Source organism: Tachysurus vachellii, chromosome 2 (genome assembly GCF_030014155.1).
Source record: "Tachysurus vachellii isolate PV-2020 chromosome 2, HZAU_Pvac_v1, whole genome shotgun sequence".
Lineage (NCBI taxonomy): Eukaryota > Metazoa > Chordata > Actinopteri > Siluriformes > Bagridae > Tachysurus > Tachysurus vachellii.
The window spans coordinates 31,290,608-31,314,289 of record NC_083461.1 but is presented as its reverse complement, the minus strand read 5'-3'; the positions used below and the strand labels follow the sequence as shown (position 1 = coordinate 31,314,289).

Genomic DNA, 23,682 nt, shown 5'->3' with positions numbered 1-23,682 from the left:
TCTGTGCTTTGAAAGGGAACGGGGTCTGCATAGCAATGCATCCGGGGCTTTTTTTGTAGCCGAAAGCCTGGCCTGCCTGCATAATTGGCATTCAGTTAAAGACAATCCGTCCGCAGTGGCCCTGCACTGCTGCTTCCCTTCTCCAACCAGAGACTTCGGTCTTCTGCTACTTCCATTTAGTTTGTGATATACTTCAGGTTGGGGTGTTTTGGAGAAGTGGTGGTCAATTTTAACACCACTCGGTACTTTGTGTGTGTGTGTGTGTGTGTGTGTGTGTGTGTGTGTACAGCAGAGCCTGTAAAACTTCTTTATTTCAATAGATAACTCCTGCAGGACTGGTGAGAACATGGACCTGATAAGATGAAGGTCAGATTTCCTGGTAGAACATTCTGAAGGCCAGCTGGCAAAGTGGCAACATTTTATTTATGAACTGTGTATGAGGTGCAAGAAAAACAGGTATGCTGACAGAAGAACTCAGGAGGCTTGAGACAGATGGTTGTACCCCAATGTGAAATGAGAAACTGCTCATGTTTGCCAAGAACCCAAGAAGCCAAATGGGAGACTCCTTAAAAACGCTGCATGATGCCTTTGTCTTCAGCCTCTTCATCATCATAGGAAAGTAGGAGAGACACCTTTCTTTACTATGGCAACCTTGGGGCTGCACAACAGCCATCAAACTGCCACAAGGTTCATCACCAGATGTCAATCAGATACCTGTCACTATAGGAACACCCAGTGATAAAGAGCAATCACCGGAGTTGGTCACAGATGGTGGTGCAAGTCAATTTAATTTTGCAATAAAGAAGCATCCGATTTGGCACAAAGAGGCCTGTTTGTATAGCTATTACATTTCTGGAAGTGGTGGAAGTTTATATACAGAAAATTGCTGGAATGCACAGCCATTTAAAATTAGCACTTAGAGAACAGAAAGCACAATAATGAAATATAGATTTTTACAATCTCTGTGGGCATCCAGTTGTTTTCTGAACAGCAAAATATCACTTAAAGGATGTTATTCTTCCAGTTTTTTAATTTTTTTCTCTCAAAAAAAATAAAAAGCTTTCCGTTTATACTCCACAGGCATCTTATTCGCATTCACATCTTGCCGGGTTGAGTTAGTGGGATGCGGCTGTCATGCTCTTTATCTATCTCACCCACCCACCCAAACAACACACACACACACACACACACACACACACACACACACACACTCCTGTGCTCATAGCTGGGAAGAAGAAATCGATGCACCAAAAGCACTTCATTCCTGCTCAATTTCATCCTTTAGTCCCTGCACAATTAAACGTCCTCTCCGAGAACCTTCTCCGATTGAGATTTCTGCTGCTGAGCTGGGCGCCAAAAAGTCATTTGCCAAACACGAGGTCGCAGCCACAGATGCTTCGGTGTATACGTCTCACCCTGCATTGCTACTGCTGATTATATGGCTGGACGGGTTATTGACCTTCTCCGCCCATAAGATACATCACTCTGGATCACCGGAGAAAGAATACAGTAATGTTCGATATAAGCAGGTCAGTGGAGGAAACACCACAGGGAGGGAAAATAAGAGGATCTCAGGCTGAATGAAAACATACCAAGACAGGATTGGGGTGGGATAGATAACCTAGGGTCACAGGTAGTATCGGCATCACTATTTGGTATAAAGCTTCCATGTGATTGATTATAAGAATAATATTTATAATATTTATATATACACACAGGGCATATTAAACATCTATCAAATCTATCAAAACTTGCAGCTTTAAAACCCCTAAGGTTGGACATATTGAGTGGCTCCTCCCCCTTTTTAACTGGCCAATAGCACTTAGTTTCCTTCACAGCCCCAGGCTAAGCTGCAATTGACAGTTAGTACCATGGCCGATAACGATGCATTGGAGAATTGTGGAGAATTGTGGAGAATTTTTTCCCACCTCCTCCAGAAATCCTCAGAAAAAGGCTGTCAAAACGCAAAGAGCTGGTACAAATATATTTATCTTCACATCGAATGAATCCAAGCCATTTCCTTCTTGACAAATTTATAGGTGACTGAATAAAATGCAAGAATTTTAAATAAGACACCTTTTAAATAAGACATCATGCTTGCAGATGTGATTTATCTTTGGCAAGGTGATTTTTATCATTTAGGGGAAGGTCTCTCTAGAGATTGGACAAAAAAAATCAGTTGAGAATCTACTGCATCAGAATTGATGGTCTGTATTGGTGAGAAATACAGTTAAAGACAATCCGTCCGCAGTGGCCCTGCACTGCTGCTTCCCTTCTCCAACCAGAGACCTCGGTCTTCTGCTACTTCCATTTAGTTTGTGATATACTGCAGGTTGGGGTGTTTTGGAGAAGTGGTGGTCAATTTTAACTCCACTCGGTACTTTGTGCATCAGAATTGATGGTCTGTATTGGTGAGAAAATTACATAATAGAAATTTTAAAAGGCAAATCTAGTCATTGTTTAAAAGCACAGTAGCTTATAGATCACCTTAAGGCTAAGATACTCATTTAGACATTGAGACACAAGACTAAAGTGCTGCTGCATCGCTCTCATGAGGAAGCTAGTGAAAATATAGCAAAATGTCACTGAAAGAAATGAAACCAACCAAAAAAAAAATCATCTCAGAATTTCATGATCAAATAAACTTTTTTATTTATATTAGTTACAAAAAAATAATAATAAGTAAAATATATTTTAAAAAAATAATATGCTGTTATAATATGTTGTTAATAGTTGGATTTTCCTTTAATATAGTGTTGGACGCAGTAGACTCAGCAGGTTCATTATGTTCTTTTTATTACAGTTTTAACCTGCGACTACTTCTAATATGAAGTCCTCTGATGCACTGTCCTATTTATGAATTATTCCATTTTGCACTTGTTCTCTTAAAACCGATGAAAAGGGACTGGCGCGGCACTCAGATTAGCATGATTAATCATTTTACACAAATATTGAGAGTCATGGTGTGCTCAGCGGCAATGGGGGGAGATAAAATCTTTAAATTACCTGGATGTGGGCTGGATCCAAGCTGGTGCCCCAATTAATCCTCCCCGAACGCAATTAGAGCCGGAGCCAGCCAGCTGCGCTCATCACAGCACAGGCAAGAACAGAGCTCAAAGCCCAGACACGTACACACATGAGCAGAGTTGACACTAACTAGGCTTTCTGAACACAAAAGTAAGACATTTAGACACATTGTGCACTCGTTTCTGCTCTCTGCACGAGTGTGATGCGATCAGACCTTTTGCTGTGTCACATGAAAGGACTAAACACTCCGGTGAGTTGCTACAATGACTGCAAGCGTGTTCAAAGCACGTAATGGAGGACAGACAGGAAGTTAGAACACAGGTCTTTGAAACTGTTTAGGCTAAGTCAGGTACTAGCAGAAAAAAAAAATCTACAGCTGTTGCTGTAGCTGTTCATTAAAAAACAATCAACAGTGAAAAGTACATGAAAGGCAACACGATGCTTAACAACCACCAGCTGGGGGGAAAAAATGGTGGCCTTCAAAGTATAGCTAATAAAATTAGCCACTAGATTAAGGTTGTGCTTTGGGAAAGTAAACACTAACAACAAGACAAATGATGTAATTTTGCACTATATATGAGAGACTATACACTATGTGTAGTACCTTATGTGTACCTTATAAGTAGTAACATGACAAACATTAACTAAATGACAAATTATGTCAAGTCATTGCACTGTATATCATGTGTAGCAATTAAGTGCTCAAATTTTCTGCTTTTAATTTTTTTTCAATGTACAGCACCAAAGCAAAAAAGTGAGCAAATCAAAAACTCCACCCCTTCTGCTCCACAAACCAGGTCGCAACCCATGAGCATCTGATGTTCCATGTCATTTAAGTATACTAACATTACACTAAACTCACTGAACGCCTCAGTGTGAACAATGAACTCTCACTAAAACGGCACAGTTAAAAATACAGCAGAAATGTTTTCATGGAAAATGGTAAAGTCACGAAAGTGGCAAACATCGAACACACCATCAAACACAATTAGTGTATATACAGCTGTACGGCACAAAGTATAGTAGGAATGGAACAATTTGTTGATTTACAAATCAAATACTCTGGTTGTTGTTGTCGTCTTTTGGCTGCTCCCTGTTCGAGGTCGCCAGAGCAAATCATACGATTAGCATATTTTGCAAAATAGTGAAATTATTTCTTCACATATCCCAGCTTTGGAGATTGGGGTAAGAGCACAGGGTCAGCCATGATACTGCACCACTGGAGCAGTGAGGGTTAAGGGCCTTACTCAAGAGCCCAACAGTGGCAGATTGGCAGTGCTGGGGCTTGAACCACAATCTTCCGAGCAACAACCCAGAGACTTTCTGACACAACCCTAAAATTTTATTTGAGCTTGAGAGTGTCACTGAGAGTTTACCCCTTAGTGGCTGGGTTGGTTCACTGCCACAGCAGTGATAGCACAGGATTATATATATATATATATATATATTCACTCTACTGATATTGCATGACACCTCAGATTAGATGCCAGAACCTTCTTACACACATGGCTGATGATAAAAAAAAAATACTTAATTTAGTAAAAGGTGATAAATTGTGACTTTATAAGAATAGCAAATAATATTCCATTCATTATTTGATAACTGTGGCACAGCAGAAGCAGAAGACATGCTGCCTCAGGCTAATGTCTGCTTATGCTTTACACATTTACTAAAATGTGTGTCTAAATAATGTGTATTTTGACTGTATTATTTAGCTTTTTTTACAATAAGTGTCACCTTATTGCATTTGAAAAAAAAAAACAAAAAACAAAAAAAAACACAGTTATTCTTATAAGCCAGAAATAGCTTGCATTGCCATGGCCAATATTTCTAAAAGTGTACCATGAATTGTACAGTGTGTCAGTGGGGTGACTGATATTGAGCTCTACAAGTACAATTATTATAATTTCAGGAGTAGCATGAAGCATGTAATGAAGATATTAAAAGTTAATTAATCAGGCAAGAGTGAAAGCTGCCTAACGATTAGACCCGATCACACGTTTTTCTAGGAACGGATTTCTGGCATCATGCATGGTTAGGCAAGCCAGATTTTGAAAAAATTCTAAAAAAAAAAAAAAAAAAACAACAACTCCTAAACTCTACAACACCTCAAGGCATTAAATGATTAAAACATGTGCTTACAGGCCTCTTTAATAGGAATACTTGCACACTCGCTTATTTATGGATTTATCTAATCAGCCAATAATCAAGTTAAAGAAGCACAATGCTTCAAAATCATCAAGATTTTACGATTTCGACTTTTGCCAAGGTCAGAGTCCCTGCTAGAGTTTAGGTATTGTGCAGCTTCCACAGAATTGGATGGTAATAACACAAACTGATTCAGGGAGGTGTTCCTAATAAAGTGGCCAGTCAGAGTATATGTTATATACTGTAAGAAACACCTAAGATTTTCTTTCTGAGGCAGCCTATTTGGGAGCACATGAACCTTGGCGGTGTCATTAAATCGCTTAAAAAGAATAAAAGCCACTGTCTGAATGGTTGCTTCGTTCTACAGTATGTATCTCTTTTCTTCTTTTAATTACCTGAGTGTTGCCAATTCTTCTTTATATCATTAGCTCGATTCCTTGTGAGTTGCATCTGATTTACACATTTCTGACTCATGCGCTAAGCCTTTATTTATATAATGTCAGCACCGCTGTCACAATACGTGCAATAACTCTGAAGCCTGGTATAACGTGTATATTTAATATGAATATTGCATTAATATTAATATCCCAGGCCTATTTTGCACTCGTTTATAAATGTACTGCATCTTTGCTCTGGTAATATCAACTTTTCCAGCCTTTTCCATGTGTGAGCTCTTAGAGGATGGGCAGACTTGAAAGCAACAGCAGTTAAGCGATAAGAGGATGATCTGTTGGAGCACTGGAGCGCTTTTATTTCCTGACATTTAGCATGTGGAGGAGGTGAGACGCTGCTCCTCTCCTGCTGAGCTCCAACTGTCTGCAGTTAAATGTGGGAATGACAAGGAGCAATCGGGATCATCCAGCGACATTTTCTCATCTCATCTCATCGCACTCACACTCCCACCACTGCTCACACCCATCGTCGCATGTCAGACACTTGTTACGCATGCATGGCTAACGTTAACAGGCAAAAAAAAAAAAGTTGACACGTATTACCGATTAATCGACACTAAGCTAAGTAGGAAGCCGAAATACTTCACGATTTCCTTCACGAAAGGAGCATTCCTCATATCTCAAGCCTACTTTGACACAAGAATGACAAGGAGCGAATCGGATCAACCTCTCATTTTGCTCCACCTTGTCATCGCTAACACCCTCGCTTCACACTCTTTACACAACTCCTTCGTGCAAGGTCGAACACATTCCTGAGAAAAATTTACGCAAAGTTCAATTTGGGGGAAAAAAGTTGTTAAAATATTCCACTTCTCAAAGAACACGGAGTACATTTTATTTAAAGCAAAAGAGACATTGAGAATGAAAAGGCTAGTCAGTGCTAACTGGTAGCTTTCTTTGAACTGTAGAAATGCAGAAGCGGCTTAAAAAAACAAAAAGCACATTTTTAATGGATCTTTATTGGCCAATAAATTAATAAGAAGTGGACTGCTTGTAAATTCCTCTGTACCTTTATCGTCTCAAATAAAAAATAAAAAACCCTTATGCACTGAAGCAGCTAGTCAGCTAGTTAAAGCTACCAAACTAACTTACATTACACACTGTAGGATTTTAATACCATGCATCATGAATGTTAATTTCTATTTTCATATTTTTTCCAATTTATTTATTTATACTAATATACCAAAATATAACATGTTCATCACAAATTTGTTTCTCACTGTCTAATATGCAAGCTAACTGACTAGCCAGCTGAATACAGTAGCTTAGCACACAGGATCTGTAGCTAAACTTTCAAAGGTACTGTAGAAAGAAACAAATAGGATTAAATAGTAATAAAATATTACAAAATATAGTTAAAAAAACACTAATGATACAAAATATGATAAAAAACAGATTCTAAGATACATCCTCACATGATTTATGGCAATATTGATTGCCATATTGCTAGTTAATTTTAAGCACTCAATTCAAACCAACTGTATTTATATAGTTTTCCTTAACAATGGTTCCAGTGTCACAAAGAAACTTTACAGAAATAAATATCTTTACAGTTACACTGTAAAAAAGGACTATGACTTTCTCAAAGATCTTAAAGAAACTTTGATAACCTAATACATGGTTAGCCAATATGAATCTACCTCTAGAGCTTGTTTTTTCCCCCTTTGTCCTCCCACACCTGCAACCACTCAGGAATAAATCTTCTCATAATATTTCCTGGGTTTTAGTGCAAAGCCTTGCATTTTGGTCCTGCAAGACAGAGGACGAACACCCTGCTGACATTCTGTCAGGACCGTGATGAATGAATGCAATATGGCACCAGTCACCCTACCGAGTCACTCAATAACACAAGACAGGAGTGCGAGGAATGATCTGGAGCAGGAGAAAGAGTTTTTTGTTGGAACGTTTTAAACATTATACAGTCACCGGATACTGGTTATCAGCATCAGCACACCATGTGGATCATTGTGAGCCACGCTCCCGAGGTGCAGCGCAAGCCTCAGTGATACACCTCTCCTGTCTCGACCACAGTAATCATGCAGTTAAGCCGTGCAAAACATGATTAGAGAATCTCACCGTCTCACCCACCCCTACACGCCTACTCGCAGCTTTCTCTCTCTTTCTCTGAAATGCTCCACTGATTGTAAGGGAAATAAAAAAAGGCACTGCTCTTGCTTGAAAGGAGTCATACCCGCATTGCAAGGGGAGAATTTTACCTGCTCATTATTGACCTGCAACCCTGAAAGCATTATGAGTGATTATGAGCGTCTGTTGCCGGAGGACCCCTGCAAGGATGGCTCATCGCCGGGGGAGGAAACGCTGAGACCGAATCCCTGTAGCAACCTGACACATCACCCTGGTTACCTGACACACAGTCCACTTCGCTGTGGTTACATGACAATCCCCATTACGTTTGGGACAATGAAACATTAGGGATGTCTGTGGCAGAAATGCATTCACCGTTCATCAGGACTATGTCTGGCATTTTTCTTTCTGCCTTTGTCTCTCCATTTCGCATGTCTCTCTTTTGGCGCTCAGGGACATTGAGAGATGAGTAAGAGCTCTGTGTCTGTTTTATCAGAGCTGCTCATGGGGCATTTATGACTGTCAGCATGCTGACAAGCAAACTAGCAAAGACAAATGGGCTCCTCAGCTCAGCGGACTATGTTCATACCTTTTGCCATTTTAAACTTACATTTATTCTAAACAGTTCCAACAAGTGGCTGTCTGTCTATGCTTTTCTAACATATCAAACTGTGTAATATGTCCTGGTTCAATCAGAGCTGTCCTTACCTTTTTTGTAACCTTTAGTGACCATATGACATCCAAATTCATTTGCGGTATGCCACAAAATGACTCTGCTCTTCGTCAACACCGACTCGTTTTCTTGTAATGGACACAAACCTTGAGCGTCAGCAAATTCCAGACGCAAGCTCAGAGAGAGTCAATTTAGTTCAAGGTGAGAGAGACGTGTGTCATAGTATTAACACACTGTCTTGCCAGGCTCCTCCATCAATCCAAGCCTCGTTGGAAGGCCAGGAAGGCGACGAGGGATATAGTGTTATTGGCCGGGAGGAGACGGGGGATTTTGTGAGGGAGATTATTGGTTGCCGATTTGAGCTGCTTCAGAGATCATTGGCTGTATGTGTCCGATGATGGATTGAATTCAGATACACCTTCCTCTTGTGTGCATAGCGGCTGCTGTAGCCAGATCCATCAGTCCCAGTGACTGCTCCGATCCTGCGGGACATGCCGCTCACTTTCCTGTTAATTCCAACTTCACACTATCGATTGGGGGAAAATCAATTGAGCCTAAGTCACTAAGCCAAGAGGGAGACGGGGAAAATGCTGCGGGCGGAGAAGCAGCTCAGATTAAATGTCAGTAATGAAGTAGAGGGAGAAAAAAAAAGAAAGAAAGAAAGAAAGAAAGAAAGAATAATTTGTATCGTAAGGTCTAAGGTCCTTTGCTGGAGTTAAATGTTTTATATTTCTTCTAACAAAATCCAAGCAGGGGGGCACGGTGGCTTAGTGGTTAGCACGTTTGCCTCACACCTCCAGGGTCGGGGTTCGATTCCCGCCTCCGCCTTGTGTGTGTGGAGTTTGCATGTTCTCCCCGTGCCTCGGGGGTTTCCTCCGGGCACTCCGGTTTCCTCCCCCGGTCCAAAGACATGCATGGTAGGTTGATTGGCATCTCTGGAAAATTCTCCCTAGTGTGTGAGTGCGTGAGTGAATGAGAGTGTGTGTGTGCCCTGCGATGGGTTGGCACTCCGTCCAGGGTGTATCCTGCCTTGAAGCCCGATGACACCTGAGATAGGCACAGGCTCCCCGTAGTTCGGATAAGCGGTAAAAGATGAAAATCCAAGCATAAACTGTAATCCTGTGCCGTTTGGTGCAGTGGAAATATAAAACAGTTCCTGACAGTGAACACAATGAGAGTGTCGCTAAAAATTGCTGCATGATATCAGAGCAGTGTGATGCTTTATTTATGAAGATGCACTTTGTTTAAGTGGCTAAATGATGAAATAAGAGAATCAAAATGGGCTGGAATATTTATCATGCTGAAGATAAGCGCTCTTGGGAGCAGTAGAGCTGACCTCAACACTCTTCTCTGCTCTCCAGATTGTAACTAGAGAGAATTGTGTGTTTGAGACTACTCTCTCTGCAGCGGTGATTGCTGAGGCTATAGCAAGGTGTTTAGTATGTTGGCTCTTGCTCAATCTTTTCTGGTGTGTTGTATATGCACCAGTCAGAAATACAGAATGGAAATGGAAGGTTTTATTAAAGATAAAAAGGAAATAAAAACATGCGCCGACACACGTTGTGTTTTTGCTCTTAACACAAATTATGACCTTGAGTTGACCAGGCGGTATTATAAACCTGGTGACATTTAGATATCCTCAGCGTCACAAAACGTGTTTAGCACTGCGGATGTATGAGAACCGTGCAGCATTGTGACATTTAAATTCCCAAACTTTAGCACCAAACACTGCAGTGGCGAATGAAGTCCAATTAGTGGTGCAAAAGGGAGGGTTAGCAATGTTACTGTGTGTGTATGCACGGTAATTAGCATTCTGTTGCAGGTGCACTTTTGCATTACATATTCATGCCTGAACCCACTTTCCAAATGTGCCATAAATTAACTTCACTAAGGCCTCTGTATAATCGTTTTGCTCTCCCTGCCTTAGGAAACCACATTTCCCAGCACAGGGTAACAAAAAAGGGGGGGGGGGGGTTAAAGCATAAATAAAGCTGTCACTGTCAAAGATGATCGAAAGAAGGTCTATAGTACAGTGCCAGAATGGCTCTGAAGCAAGAAGGTAACGATGCCGCAGCTGGACTGTGCCTGTAATGCGAGCAACTTAGCCTGAACTCTATAAGCCAATTCAATTTCCGTCAGTAAATGCTCTAATTTAGATCAACTATCCGTAATAAACTCTAAAATTGGCACAAGCACAGCCTTGCTAACTCTTACCGTCCATTATGCGGAGTTGAACTGGCATGGCCACCTACAGACGTGCCAAATTTTCATTCCTGCACATTTCGTTGTGACTACAGGGCTGCTAAATGTCACTGGAAGTAATACAGGCATGGGATCCTACAACTGGTTTATTACACGGCTTGTAATCGCGAGGCTTGGCTGGGTGTGAGCAACTCCTCAGCCGGGTGGGGAGTGATGAACTATGTTAAATGAACCGTTGGCTAAGGCATCGCTGTTTTTCTGCAGTATCAATGAAGCATTGTGTCCCAGGCCTCTCCCACACACAGTTTCTCTTCCACCCGCACAAACACCAGCTCTCCTTTCACAGTTCTGCTGCGTAAGTTATCATGAAAAAGACAAAAATCTCTATCAGTGTATTTACATGTTAAACAATTGAGGGTTAGGGGCCTTGCTCAGGGGCCCAGAAGTGGAACCTTGGTGGACCTGGGATTTGACCTTCTGATCAGTAGGCCAGAGCATCTTAACCTCTAGACTACAAAATCCCCATCGAATGTTATGTCTTATGATCTGATGTGGTGTCTGAGTCAGCCAAAAAGCATTACAATACAAAAAATACAAAGCACATCATGAGGAATACACTACATGAGAAAGTCGTAACGAAAATGACAAGCAAACAAATGTTTATAAGGTAGTAGGAAGCAAAAACAAGCCAAACCAAAAAAAAAAAAAAAAAAAGAAAAGCAAATAAATCATTTTTCGCAATGATAAATTCCAAGGGCTCAGTGCCGAGATTACCGGAAAACACCGAGGACTGAAGCGGCTGAATGATTTATGTGATTATTTATTTAATATCATAGTTAGACATTTAAAATTACCCTCAAATGTCATTCCGGCCACAGTTTTCCCTTTCCTGTGGATTTCCCATAGTGATGAACACCATGCACATGTTTTCATTTGTATTCTATCCCTGTCTTTGGTTTGCTATCTTGTTACCTTGTGATGTTCAACTGTTCGCTGTTAAATCCTTGATTAGTGTCTTTAAATACACCACGATGTGACAGTGTTGGTGGTGAATTCATTTTCTGTTCTTTTTGATGTTCTCACAACATTATTTCTATTATTTCTTGCTAATAAAGATTACTGCAATGTGACACCTGACATTATACTGAGCAAATATGGATTTTTGTGGGTTTTTTTTTACTTAATGCATGTTTTCTTTCATATCAGTTTTTGAGTGTATTTATCTTGCCAATAATAAACAAATAAATTTCAGGGGTGGTTTTTGCTTTTTTTGCCAAACCTCAACCATCTGAGGTGTGCATACGATCACTTTCAAACCCATCCTGGCTCAGTTAAAGGCTTGCTATTGTGTTTCCCACCTTTTATTCATGCCACGAGTCATACTGTTTAGCAATCCACAAGTCAAGGAGTGACAAGCTAAGATAAATGGCATTTTGCTCAGCCAGTGACAGTGCAGCTCTGGGGAGGACGCGGCCCCCACTGTGGTGTATTTCCTGTGCTCAGTTTTTCAGGTCAGCCCATTGAAGAATGAACTAAAGCATGTGCAAACACCGCTCCTGGACTCTTCACTTAAAATGCATTAAGAGAAAACAACAGGCTCATCAAACAGGCTCCTAGACCTGTGTACGCATCTCTAAACAAAGAGACATAATGTCCAGGTTGATTCAATTGGCAGATTTAACTTTAGTGATAACAAAGAAAAAAATGTTGCATGAGTTAAATAAGAAGGAAAACATTGGCACGGCTCGAGTTACTTTGAAGTATTATATCTCATTGCGTCTGCATTTGTGCTTGTGTGTAGTGGCAGAGCATAAGTGGTTTGACCCTGAGGGCTACGCTAACGATGTGGGAAGACAGGGGAAATGTGGGGCACGTTAGGGAGAGTCTGTGTGTCTCTCTGACTGAACACATGGGTTTGAGAAGTGGATCGGCGAACAACGTGTGTGTGTCAGTGTGTTTGTGTGTGTCGGAGGTGTTCATTTTTGGCAAACTGCTTGTGCATCATGCCATCTCGAGCTCTTATTCAGATTGGATGCATAAATTACAAGAGTTAAACCCATCGGCTTTTCTGCTGTAGCTCAGGAAGAACATGATGACTCCATTGTTACCATGGAGACAAGCCCTTTGATCTGATCGAATCGAGTCATCTAATCAATATCCTTCATATCATCCTGACAAAGTATCTTTTCTTCTCACTGGTGGAATAAAAGGTCTAAAACTTTATATTTCATTGACACCAAAATGAATTGTCATTGTTGGGTATTACAGCATCCACAGAAGATGACTGTTGTGTACTCTTAAAGCTAATGGTACCTGAGGTCCAGTTTTGTACCTCAAATCATTCTAAGGTACACTAACTTTATTTCCATTTAAAACAAATGCTACAAGGGAAATTATGCTGAGAAGGTACAGTGTAGGTTTATTTACCTTTTTTCTTGACAGACTTGCCATATCCTTGCCAGAAAACACAGAAAAATGGCCCCCAAAAGCAGCCCAGATGGGCAGTGTCTCACCCAGATACGCCTTCTGGATGGTGGAAAGTCTCCCAGATCGGATCAAGTCTGAGCCTGCAGAGATAGCCAGATGGCTAACACATCTGAACCCAGTGGTTCCCAATCCCAGTCTAGGGGAAGCCATTTCACTGCTATCTAACACACTACATTTAATCCAGTCTTCCTGATTCAACTTGTCAGGTGTGAGTTAATGTCAGTCCATGGGAAACATGATCCTCTGTCTGCTGAGCTTTATATAATTTTATGGCTACAAGCGTCAGGATCTTTCAGAATCTGACAACAACACATTTTTAAATATAAAATTCTTTTTTTATATTAAAAATGATGAGGTTATATTTAAATAAAGAATATAACCTCGTCTGCCACTTCAGACAATTTTCCTCTTAAAGTTAAAGTGGACAGTTTTATTCCATGCTTGCTGATGAAACATAACATACTCTCTTATGAAGTGTTGCAAGAGTAGGTGTTCGAAACTGCTAAAAAAAAAATAAATAAATAAATGTGCTAAACCTCAGCTTAGCGGAATGAGGATTGTGAAATAACTACCTAACAACACAAAGGCAATTGTGCATTGAAGAGAAACCACAAAGCTGGTCCCAGAACAGCCCAGATGGGCACCTTGATGTCTTTCAAACTCTTCCAATATTCTCAAAAGTTTATGAAATGAGACACTGAGTCACAGTTTGCTTAGCTGTGGCTGGAGCATGCCCACCGGGCCCGGGCTCAAGCCCAGACATCTCCATGATTTCAGTCGTCTGCCTTTTGCACTAACACCCCCCAGCTGTGGGGTAAATCCCCATTTGGCAGCTCAGCATTGGGCCGAACAGCACAACTTGGCGTAATTGGGGGCGGACGGTGATGAGAGAGAGGAGCTAGAATTGATTCGCTTAATCCTCTTCATTATGGAGCGCCAGCGCCGGAGTTCGCACCTCACACAAAAGCAGGGTTAGAAAGGAAGCCTTTCTTTTCATCCATGAGCCTCCACACCATGGAATTTTCTGCATTACTCCCTGCCACATCTCTCCATCCTACCCTCTGTTCAAGAACGGACAGAAAAGATGACAGCGTGACGCACCAGAGAGAAATGATTCAAGGACTTCCTGCTGCTTTGGTTTTTTTTGGCTTTGGTTGAACCTCTTATAGGCTGAACTATCTTTTTAAGTTCTTTTGTTGAGAAGGAAGTGTGGTGCCTAAAGCACTCAACATAAAACCAAAACAAAATCTCAAAAAAAAAAAAAAAAAAAAGAAAGAAAAAAAATCACAATGCCTTTCTGACCTTCAGAGTAGCACAAAAAAGCTACATTAGCCTTGGCTGAATAGTCCACATTTAAAAAAAACAGTCCTTGATGCCAACATAAACACAAAACTCTAAGCTCATCTTAATTGTCCTTGGGGTAATTATTAAAATGCTCCTGGATTGTTAGGTTTCTTTATCTTTCTGTTGTATACTTAACAAAAACAATCCTGCCTTGACTTGGGGAAAATACAGCTCAACTCAGAGGTTATTTAAGTTGTGAAAGTTTATGCGTGTTTGCCAAGCGTCAATCTAAAATTCATCTCCTCTCGAGACTACTGTCTGAGACAAGACGCAGCTGCTTCTGCTATGGAGCTCTACTCCTCTGCCAAAGCAGGAATTAAAGAAATGTATTAAAGAAATGTGGTGCGGTGATTACATTCCCGGCAAAATAGACGCTTTGACTTATCACACGCACACGCTCTCTACAGTATATTTCCTGTCACATACAGGCCTTGGGGGCTCAGTGATGTCACCTTGCTGATCGACCTGATACCTGGCTGAGAGGCTGAGAGGCTGAGAGAGTCGGATACAGGCAGAAACAACGAGGACAAGATGAATTACTGTGTAGGCTCATGCAGATGGTATACATCAGCAGTAGTTACTGATACTGTGTACTCCAGTAGGCTAATGCAAATATGCTGATATAATCATATTTTACACTTTTCTTTTTTTCATAGTCGAGCGAGGAGTCAACTTGTGACCAATGCAACCTCTACAAGCCTGGCTTTGTGCTAACATTAAAAATGTGTATTTGTTTGTGCACAAACAAACACAAACAGACTTCCCAATTTGCTGCACCAGGTGCTGTAGGTGCCGCCTCCCTTTTGTAATCGTTTTCCTGGCTTGGGCAAGGAATTCATTTTGTTAACTGAACGGAATGTATGTGGATGGCGGTGCTAACAAATAGCTAAAGCATATGCCAGAGCAGCTGACACCGTTTGCCAAGATGTCAAACATCAGGCCTCCTTTACAGCAAAATTACCTGTTAAGCCTCATAAACAAAACAATTTTCATGACTGTTGTAAAGAAAGTTCTTAGTTTCCTAGTCTTCACAGATCCCTGGTGCTTTCTTAATATCTTAACAGCAACTTAATCCTCGTTCGAAACGAACTAGCGGATAACTGAGAAGCAGTCTTCTGTGTCTGATACGGGGTTATATCCGTCTTTCTGTTCACCTTCACCGCGATCCTCGCTGTGGCTAATTATAGCCTTGTGCTAATTTGACTTAATGGATGATTCCGAACGGCTTAATTGAACGCTAGTGCGTCTTTGTGGGTGGGAACACAAGATTGGTGAGCTTTACAATTAAATGTCACTTCACTGCTTCTAATCACAAGATTTGTTCTTCCTACCAGGTGTTCGCTCTTATATCGGCGCGTGGCGAGGACGTGAGGAGAACAAGTTCAATTCCCCCCTAAAGGGAGATGTTTATTTTGGGAAGTTAGACTTCACTTGTTCAATTCTTCTAAACTGTATCTGACAGAGCTATGCTGCGAGACAATATCTGAATGTTTCTCTGTCTAACAGCCATGCTCGCTCCAGCTGGGAGGCAGGACTTGTTCATTTGAGATTGATTTAAGAACAAGGGGGTCACGCTGCAGAACGATTAAACCAGAAACTGACAATCCGCACGCTTCCCGTTGTTTTGGGACGGCTTGCTTTAAAAAACAAAACAAAGGAAGCCATGTTCCATACAAAGCCTGGCTGGTTTGTTTAGTTAATTTGGTTTTATTTCACCAATAGACAGGGGCTTGCAAGGAAAATGGTTCAATGCTTGTTCTGGAAAAGTCTGTAGCCAAGCAACATCATGTGAAAGGACGGATTTTTTTCGTCTTATATCTGCAATCAGGATTTGTGCAAAGTTCATTTTATATTTATATTTATACCAAAAGCTGTAATGAGCTTCAGCTTATTAACTTTATCGCTGAACTCAATCCAGGCCTAAATTGACCTAACAAGTATTGCGTGTTCCTCATAGAACCCAAAGAACTGATCCAGGACCAGGTCTTCTTTTGACTCTGGAAGTCCAGACAACTGGATTTTGGTCTCATTACAACATATTGAGACCTGCTGCTTTATTAAATCAAGTTTCTCAGGAGAAAGACTGACCGATTTCTCCGGCCCCTGAGGCGAAAGCTCTGTTATTTTGAGAACACGCTTCATGCTGAATTAGTAAAATAACACAAAGAGATTTTCTAACTCAGCTTTGGGACAAACTAAAGTTCCCCACACTGAAGCTGGCTTCACATTGTACTTTATTCTCGACTTGGATGTTGCTGCTGCAGACCAAATTCACAACGAGTTGGAAATCTTTGAACGAAGATTTAGTGGCGCTGACAGTCTTCTTAAAATCACAGCAAGACCACTGCCAAAATTCCCACCTAAAAGCTACCAGGAGGACGACACAATATTACACAAAAAAAAAAACTTGAAGATATAGTTACGGTGGAATCCTTTAAGGATCTTGGATATATAATCTGACATGGAAAACCAGTGATCACACAGCATGTTACCCTGATTTTATCACCATCGTGTTGTACGTGGTGACAATTCTGAAAGTCTACAGTAATTGCACTAAGACCTAAAATTCAACAAAGCTAATGGAAAAGCGATATGCCTCATTTTAGTCCGTAACACCGTTCAGAAATCCAGTGGGTGTAAGAGATCTACTTGAACGGATGAAGAGGTCTTCCGAGAGCAACAGCATGAAAGCCAATGACTTTGTTCCATATGGAAGTAGTCAGAATGGGCTTAACGAATCACAGAGCTCGGCAGCTGTGGGCTTCGAATTATCCTGCACGGTTAGAAATCGGCCTCATTAGTAGAGAAACCAAACACCGGCTGAAGTAAGGAGAGTTAAATCATGCGAGTGTGTGTGTGTGCAGTGTAGGAGGAGTTATGCTGGTGTGTGTGTGTGTGTGTGTGTGTGTGTGTGTGTAAACACTCTAAAAACATGGAAAAAACTTGAGAATTCATCCTACGATATCTGGCAACCCTGACTGCCATGTTAGGGAAAGCAAGAGAGACTAGGTGCATTTTACAGGCTACGATTTCAGCTGACAACAATTCACCAACAAAAAAAAAAGAATAAAAAGAAGGAACAGATAAAGAAAAACCAATATCTCAGCTGCCCTGTAGCAAGGCCTTCCGCTAAGAGAACCATCAGCTCATATATGTGGTAGATTGACAGAAAAAATGCAGTGCTTAGAGCAGCTAGGCACATGGACTCACACAAACACGCAACACACACAAAAACTCAAATAAAGGCTATTTGTGTACAAGTTTTTATTATTATTTTTATTATTATTAGAGAGAGAGAGAGAGAGAGAGAGAGAGAGAGAGAGAGAGAGAGAGAGAGAGAAAGAGAGATTCTTGTCAATCCATCGAGCACAATCTGTTCATCGTACTTTGATCACAGTATGCCGCTTCCTGATCTTCAAACACCTTTGGCACAGATAAGCCCTTCCTCAACCCAATAATCATTGATTAATGCATCCCACTGATTTAATCTGCAACCAGATGGGGTCAAAGTGCCAGCCAAGGAGATCAATTTTTCACACGAAAAACTGCAGGGATGCAGAAAAAGAAGTATGACATGGCTGATCGGGGGAAAAAATCCTAACCGAGTCGGATTTATTAAGCATATGAGAAGTTGTTATAGTAGATCGAGTGACTGTGCAGATAGTGTTTAGTGCAATGATGCTAACTTTAGCTGTTTAATGGACCAGATATCAGGATGTGGACCTGGAATCTGAATTAAACCCAATGTGTTTGGGGTTGTGTTTTTTTTTGTTTGTCTGTTTGTTTCGTGTTTTTTTTAGTTGAAATGAAGAAATGCTAGCGCTGTCAGCAAGTCCAACTCTGAAACGTCCTCAACCTCAGCTACAACACTGCAACACAAATTCATAACTGATCTCAAACAGAAATGTGTGCTTGAAATGTTATTATTTTTGTTTGTTCTAACACACTATATATTAGCCTAATTTAAAGCATTATATCCCTGACTGGGGGCGCGATGGCTTAGTGGTTAGCATGTTCGCCTCACACCTCCATGGTTGGGGGTTCGATTCCCGCCTCCGCCTCGTGTGTGTGGAGTTTGCATGTTCTCCCAGTGCCTCGGGGGTTTCCTCCGGGTACTCCGGTTTCCTCCCCCGGTCCAAAGACATGCATGGTAGGTTGACTGGCATCTTTGGAAAATTGTCCGTAGTGTGTGATTGCGTGAGTTAATGAGAGTGTGTGTGTGCCCTGCAATGGGTTGGCACTCCGTCCAGGGTGTATCCTGCCTTGATGCCCGATGACGCCTGAGATGACCCGAGGTAGTTCGGATAAGTGGTAGAAAATGAATGAATGAATATCACTGACCAGGCAGTTACTAAGGATGAATAACTAAACACCGGAGCAGTTATCATTGCTCGTCCTGTGAGCATGCTCATACAGCTTTTTTCCCCAGTCCTGATGCACATGTCTCATCTTAACTAGATGCCCAGAAGAAAAAAAGTACACCTCAGATTCATATCTTTACTTGGTAGCATCGGTGTTTGTTTTAAAACATATCATCAGTTCATTCTTATTCAGTTATACAGATCTGCAGGAAGAGGAGTGGAACTGTGTCACTTCCTCTACTCATCCCAGCACACCTCAATCGTTTTGCTCTTTTTTTTCTGAAAATGTCTCAAAAAAAGGAACACCTCCTTCCCAGGACCCTGCACCGAGGTCTCGGTTAATGCAGCGCTAACTGCCGAGTTAACTGCCGAGGTTCTCTGGTCATTTAGAGAGGCATTAACAGCTAAACACTCCAACAGTCATTCACTCAATGCAGAAGGGCCGAGGTCAACAGCTCTCCATGCAATCCAAGGGCACACACACACACACACACACACAACCACCTAAAGATATTATTGTCTATCGCATGGATACTGGTAATGAGAAATGTCAGACAAATTCTTGGGACACAACAAACACTGACAAGCAATTAGAGACAAAAAAAATCTCACAATTACCTTTCTTCACAAACACACACACTCGAGACCAAACCAAGGAAACAGCAAAGCGACAAAAGTGGTGTAAATAAACGCTGGTACAGGGTTGTTCTGATCAATACTTCAAGACGTCTTTTTTCTGTTTAGAACTAGCTACACAGTGACCATGCTAGCACATGTACACACACACACATTTACATATACTGTTCTGAAATGCAGGTTTCTTCCAGAGCAACACACTATAGATTATTAATCTATAGTGTATATATAATATATTAATATTTTATTAATATAATATTAATATATATATATATAGCAGTCTTTTTTGCAGAATTATTTTCATATTTGGGAGAATGTACAATATATATAAATGAAGCATCGTGTAATTAAATATATATTCGGTATACCTAGAATATGGGACTGAAAATAACACAGTCACAAATATAATCAAATTTCACTGTTGTTAGAAAAAAAATTACAGAAATTTTGAAAATAATTTTGTTATTGATTAATCTAGAAAATACTATTGTCTTTAGAAAGTTTGGAGAATTATTATTTTTTTTTTTAGAATTTTATTCTAAATTTTTTTCCGTATTTTCTTTCGTATTTTATTTACTTTTTGGGAAATCTCAAAAAGTAGGAATGAGTTGTAACATTTGTATTTTTTTTTTTGTTTGTTTGTTTGATATAAAAGTAAAAAAATTTGATTGGAGAAAAAAAATAAATAAATAAATAAAAAATCAGGATCGGGATCTATATTGAGATTTAAACCCAATGTCTGTGGGATCTTTTGTATTTCGATTTTTGTATTTTTGTTTTGTTTTGTTTTTGTTTATAATAATTAACCCAGAGTTAGAAACGCCAACACTGTCAGCATGGAAAATGTCTGAAAACTGTGGGGTTTATTTTTTCGCATTTATATAGAATTGTTTTTACAAACAAACAAACAAACAAACAAACAAACAAAACCGACGTGCTGAATGTGTTTCCACTTCAGTGAGTGTTGAAGGAAATTGATGTGTATAATACGAAGACACAACCAGGGCCATGAAACGGCGTCATTATGTACTGTAACAGTGCTGAGATTAAAGCCTCCATCAGTGAGATGATAAATTCAATGGAACAAAACTGTTTTTATATTCCAACGTTTAAAAGCAATGTTATAGATGCAGCTTATCCGAAATGGTCAAAATGAATGCATTTTAATGTCTTGCCTTAAACTTTTGTATCTCTGACATCATCAAACAAACTCTTAAAGCATTAGGGACTGAATCAGGCATTGATTTATGTGAGAAAGTGTGACCTTTTTTTCACATATTGAAGATCCAGAGCTTGAATTTCTGATTCACAAACGCTACAACCGAGGAACCCATGTTCTGGATCCTCGACACGATCCTCGTTTGTGATTTTAGCACCGAGTCATTTTGATCTGTTCAATCTGTACATCATGAGCTGAGTTTGATTTCAGACTCAACCTTTGCTTTCATTTGGATTTGGACCTGCGTATTCCCACCTCACACTTAATATTCTCCGGGATCGACATCGACCCTGATCTGATCGGGTCAAAGGCATTACTCTAAACGAAGGAATGAACGTTTGACTGACGAATACACTTTGCGAGTCATTTCATCAGGCTTCTGAAATGATAACGAATGAGTCTATGAGAATGAGAGTGTGATCATCACTGATCTGTGTATGGAGCAGCTGCGCTCGAGCTGACACACTGTCATGCATAATAAAAAACACAGAGAGAGGGACGCACAGAAAACCTTAATGCATCCCATTTTCACCTTGATTCATGGGTTTTAGTCCGAATCCCAGGTAACAACATGACCATTAGAAAAAAAAAAAAACAAGATGCGGCATTTCATCCCAGATGCTTGTACATGCCTACATGTATCCGGTAAACCGTTTCCACCTGCATCACCCATGTCATTCATCAGCATTCATATCATTCATCTTATTCACTATGAACCATTGATCCTCATTGATTCCATAAGCAAAAAAAAAAATCTACTGCTCCTAACTAACCAATCAGCTTTACATGCACAATGCATTTGAGCAATAGATATTTAACAGAGCAAGTTTAATCCTTACAAAGCTTTTGAGTTATCCTACCTACCTTATATCTATTTCTCTGTCTATATATATAAATATATAGACTGTACAGATGGATGGACTCACGGTGATGTTCTCCGTTTGCACAAAACAAACAAAAAAAAATAACACACACTTGAATCGCTGCACTGCGATAATCCTTCCAGTCTGTCCAGTGATGTTTCTCTTCACTCCTTGAAGGTTTCTTTTCTTTCTTTCTTTCTTTCTTTCTTTCTTTCTTTCTTTCTTTCAAGTATTAATATTATTATATAGCCGTTAATTAGAGCGCTCGCGCGCACCGAATCAAAATCGTTCCCAAAATATCAATCATTAGGGAGAAAGAAAAAAAAGGGAGAAAAAAGTGTGCATGTGTTCAAAATGCATACTGCACGAAAGAAATCCGTGATTGTTTTGTTTCGGTTTGTTTCTAGAGGTAATAATATTGTTGCGTTTTTATTTGGAAAGGAGCGCGCAAATGCAGCACGCAGGTGAGCGCCGGTAATGGAAGGAAACCGGAACGCGTCGCTGCGCCTTTGGGTTTGTGTCTAAACGCCGCGCAAGATCAAGTCCAGTGGGTAGAAACTGAGCTTTTTGAGTTTACAAAGATGCATAAAAAACAAGTGTCCTGGTGTGTGTGTGTGTGTGTGTTTGTGTCTCTCTCTCTCTCTATCTCACAGGCGCTCACCGTGTCTCCGGCGGCGCGGCCGCATCGCGCGCTCTCCCTCCCGCAGGCTGAATGAAGAACAATCCGGGAGCCTTCGTCCGTGTACTCAGGTTTCTTCCTTTGCTTGAGCTCTTGGGTGCACACAAAAAGGAAAGGGGAGGACAAAAAAAAATTTGAAAATCACGCCGTGATTAAAGCAGCTCCAGGAAACTCGCGTCAGTGCGCGCGCGGCTGTATGGAAACACGCGCAGATCAGTGTAGTCTCAGCGAGACCGGACTGCAGGGCTGTGCTGTCGGGTTGCCAGATGTTTGCAAACGCATTCCAATCACAACAAGACGCATATTTTGCGAAATCTTGTGTGTTTTTCTATTCAGATTTCAGGCAGTGGAGATTTAAAAAAAAAATACACAATACTCTAATACAGTCGTATTAGGTTTTTTTAAGATAATGATCAATGTTGCAATTACTTATTCCTTTTGTTCTTTGTGTGTGTGTGTGTGTGTGTGTGTGTGTGTGTGTGTGTGTGTGTGTGCTCAGCTCTGATCACCAGTCTCTTCCATGAGATTCAGAGTTTCAACTCTAAACCAGTCACTGTGTGCAAATATGTTGCAGTGCTGTTGAACACATAATCAGTGATATTCCTTAATTCATCAGGGTGGTTTTACAGCATTTTACCCCCTTATCCAGGTGACACAACTGCTGAAATTATGTTCATGTGCTAAAGTACTTCATCATTTATAAACTAATCATGTATAAACTGAACCCATACAGTTCTCCATCTTGTTTTTTTTTTTAAATAATTCACTATTTGTGGTACAATGAAAAACATTTTCACATCAAACAAACAGTGATTATTTGCTTTGAAACATTTCAGAATCTCATGTTTACATTCAAACATTTCATTCATTCATTCATTCATTCATTCATTCATTCCTGCATGTCAGGATCTTTAGTCCTAAGAACACTGGATATGAAGCAAAAATAAACAATGAATTCAGATAATGTATTGATCACTAGTACAATTTACAAAATGAATTACAGTATGGATTTCTATAGAGATACCCTAGACCCATGCTTGCTCAGACTTTTCCTAAATACAAGACATTCAAATTGCATCAGTGATCTTTAACTTCCACAATCTCTTTAGGCTATATGTGATGTCATTGCATGTAGCTGCTCTGCGCATTGCATGTAGCCGCTGGCCTCATAATGGAATTTGAAAAGGCTCAACCAATATGCACAATCTGGCAACCCTGAATTAAAGCATAAGGTGGATTGTAGAGAAACCTACACTGCAGCAGTGTACGAGCTCCACCTAGCAGTCATAATTATCTCTCTCTCTCTCTCTCTCTCTCTCTCTCTCTCTCTCTCTCTCTCTCTCTCTCTCTCTCTCTCTCTCTCTCTCTCTGAGATATGATATGCAATATTAAATAGCCGTTAATTACTACGTAGATCCTCCAGCCAAAATATATTCATGTCTGTCACTTTGTTGCACTGGGATCTAGTCCAGTCCTGTTTCCTCTGCACACATCCTTCGTTGCTTT

At 40.4% G+C, this 23,682-nt stretch overlaps 1 protein-coding gene across 8 annotated transcripts in view; it reads right to left on the bottom strand.

Annotated features, from left to right (window-relative positions):
* The window catches only part of LOC132841763 (adhesion G protein-coupled receptor L3-like), a 276,039-nt gene extending 253,646 nt beyond the window's left edge, over nt 1–22,393 (bottom strand). For all 8 annotated transcript variants that reach the window (XM_060864273.1, XM_060864276.1, XM_060864278.1 and 5 more), the window contains exon 1: nt 22,159–22,393. The gene's annotated coding sequence lies outside the window, so the exon portion shown is untranslated. The remainder of the gene's footprint in view (nt 1–22,158) is intronic.
* Between the last annotated feature and the right edge of the window lie 1,289 nt (nt 22,394–23,682).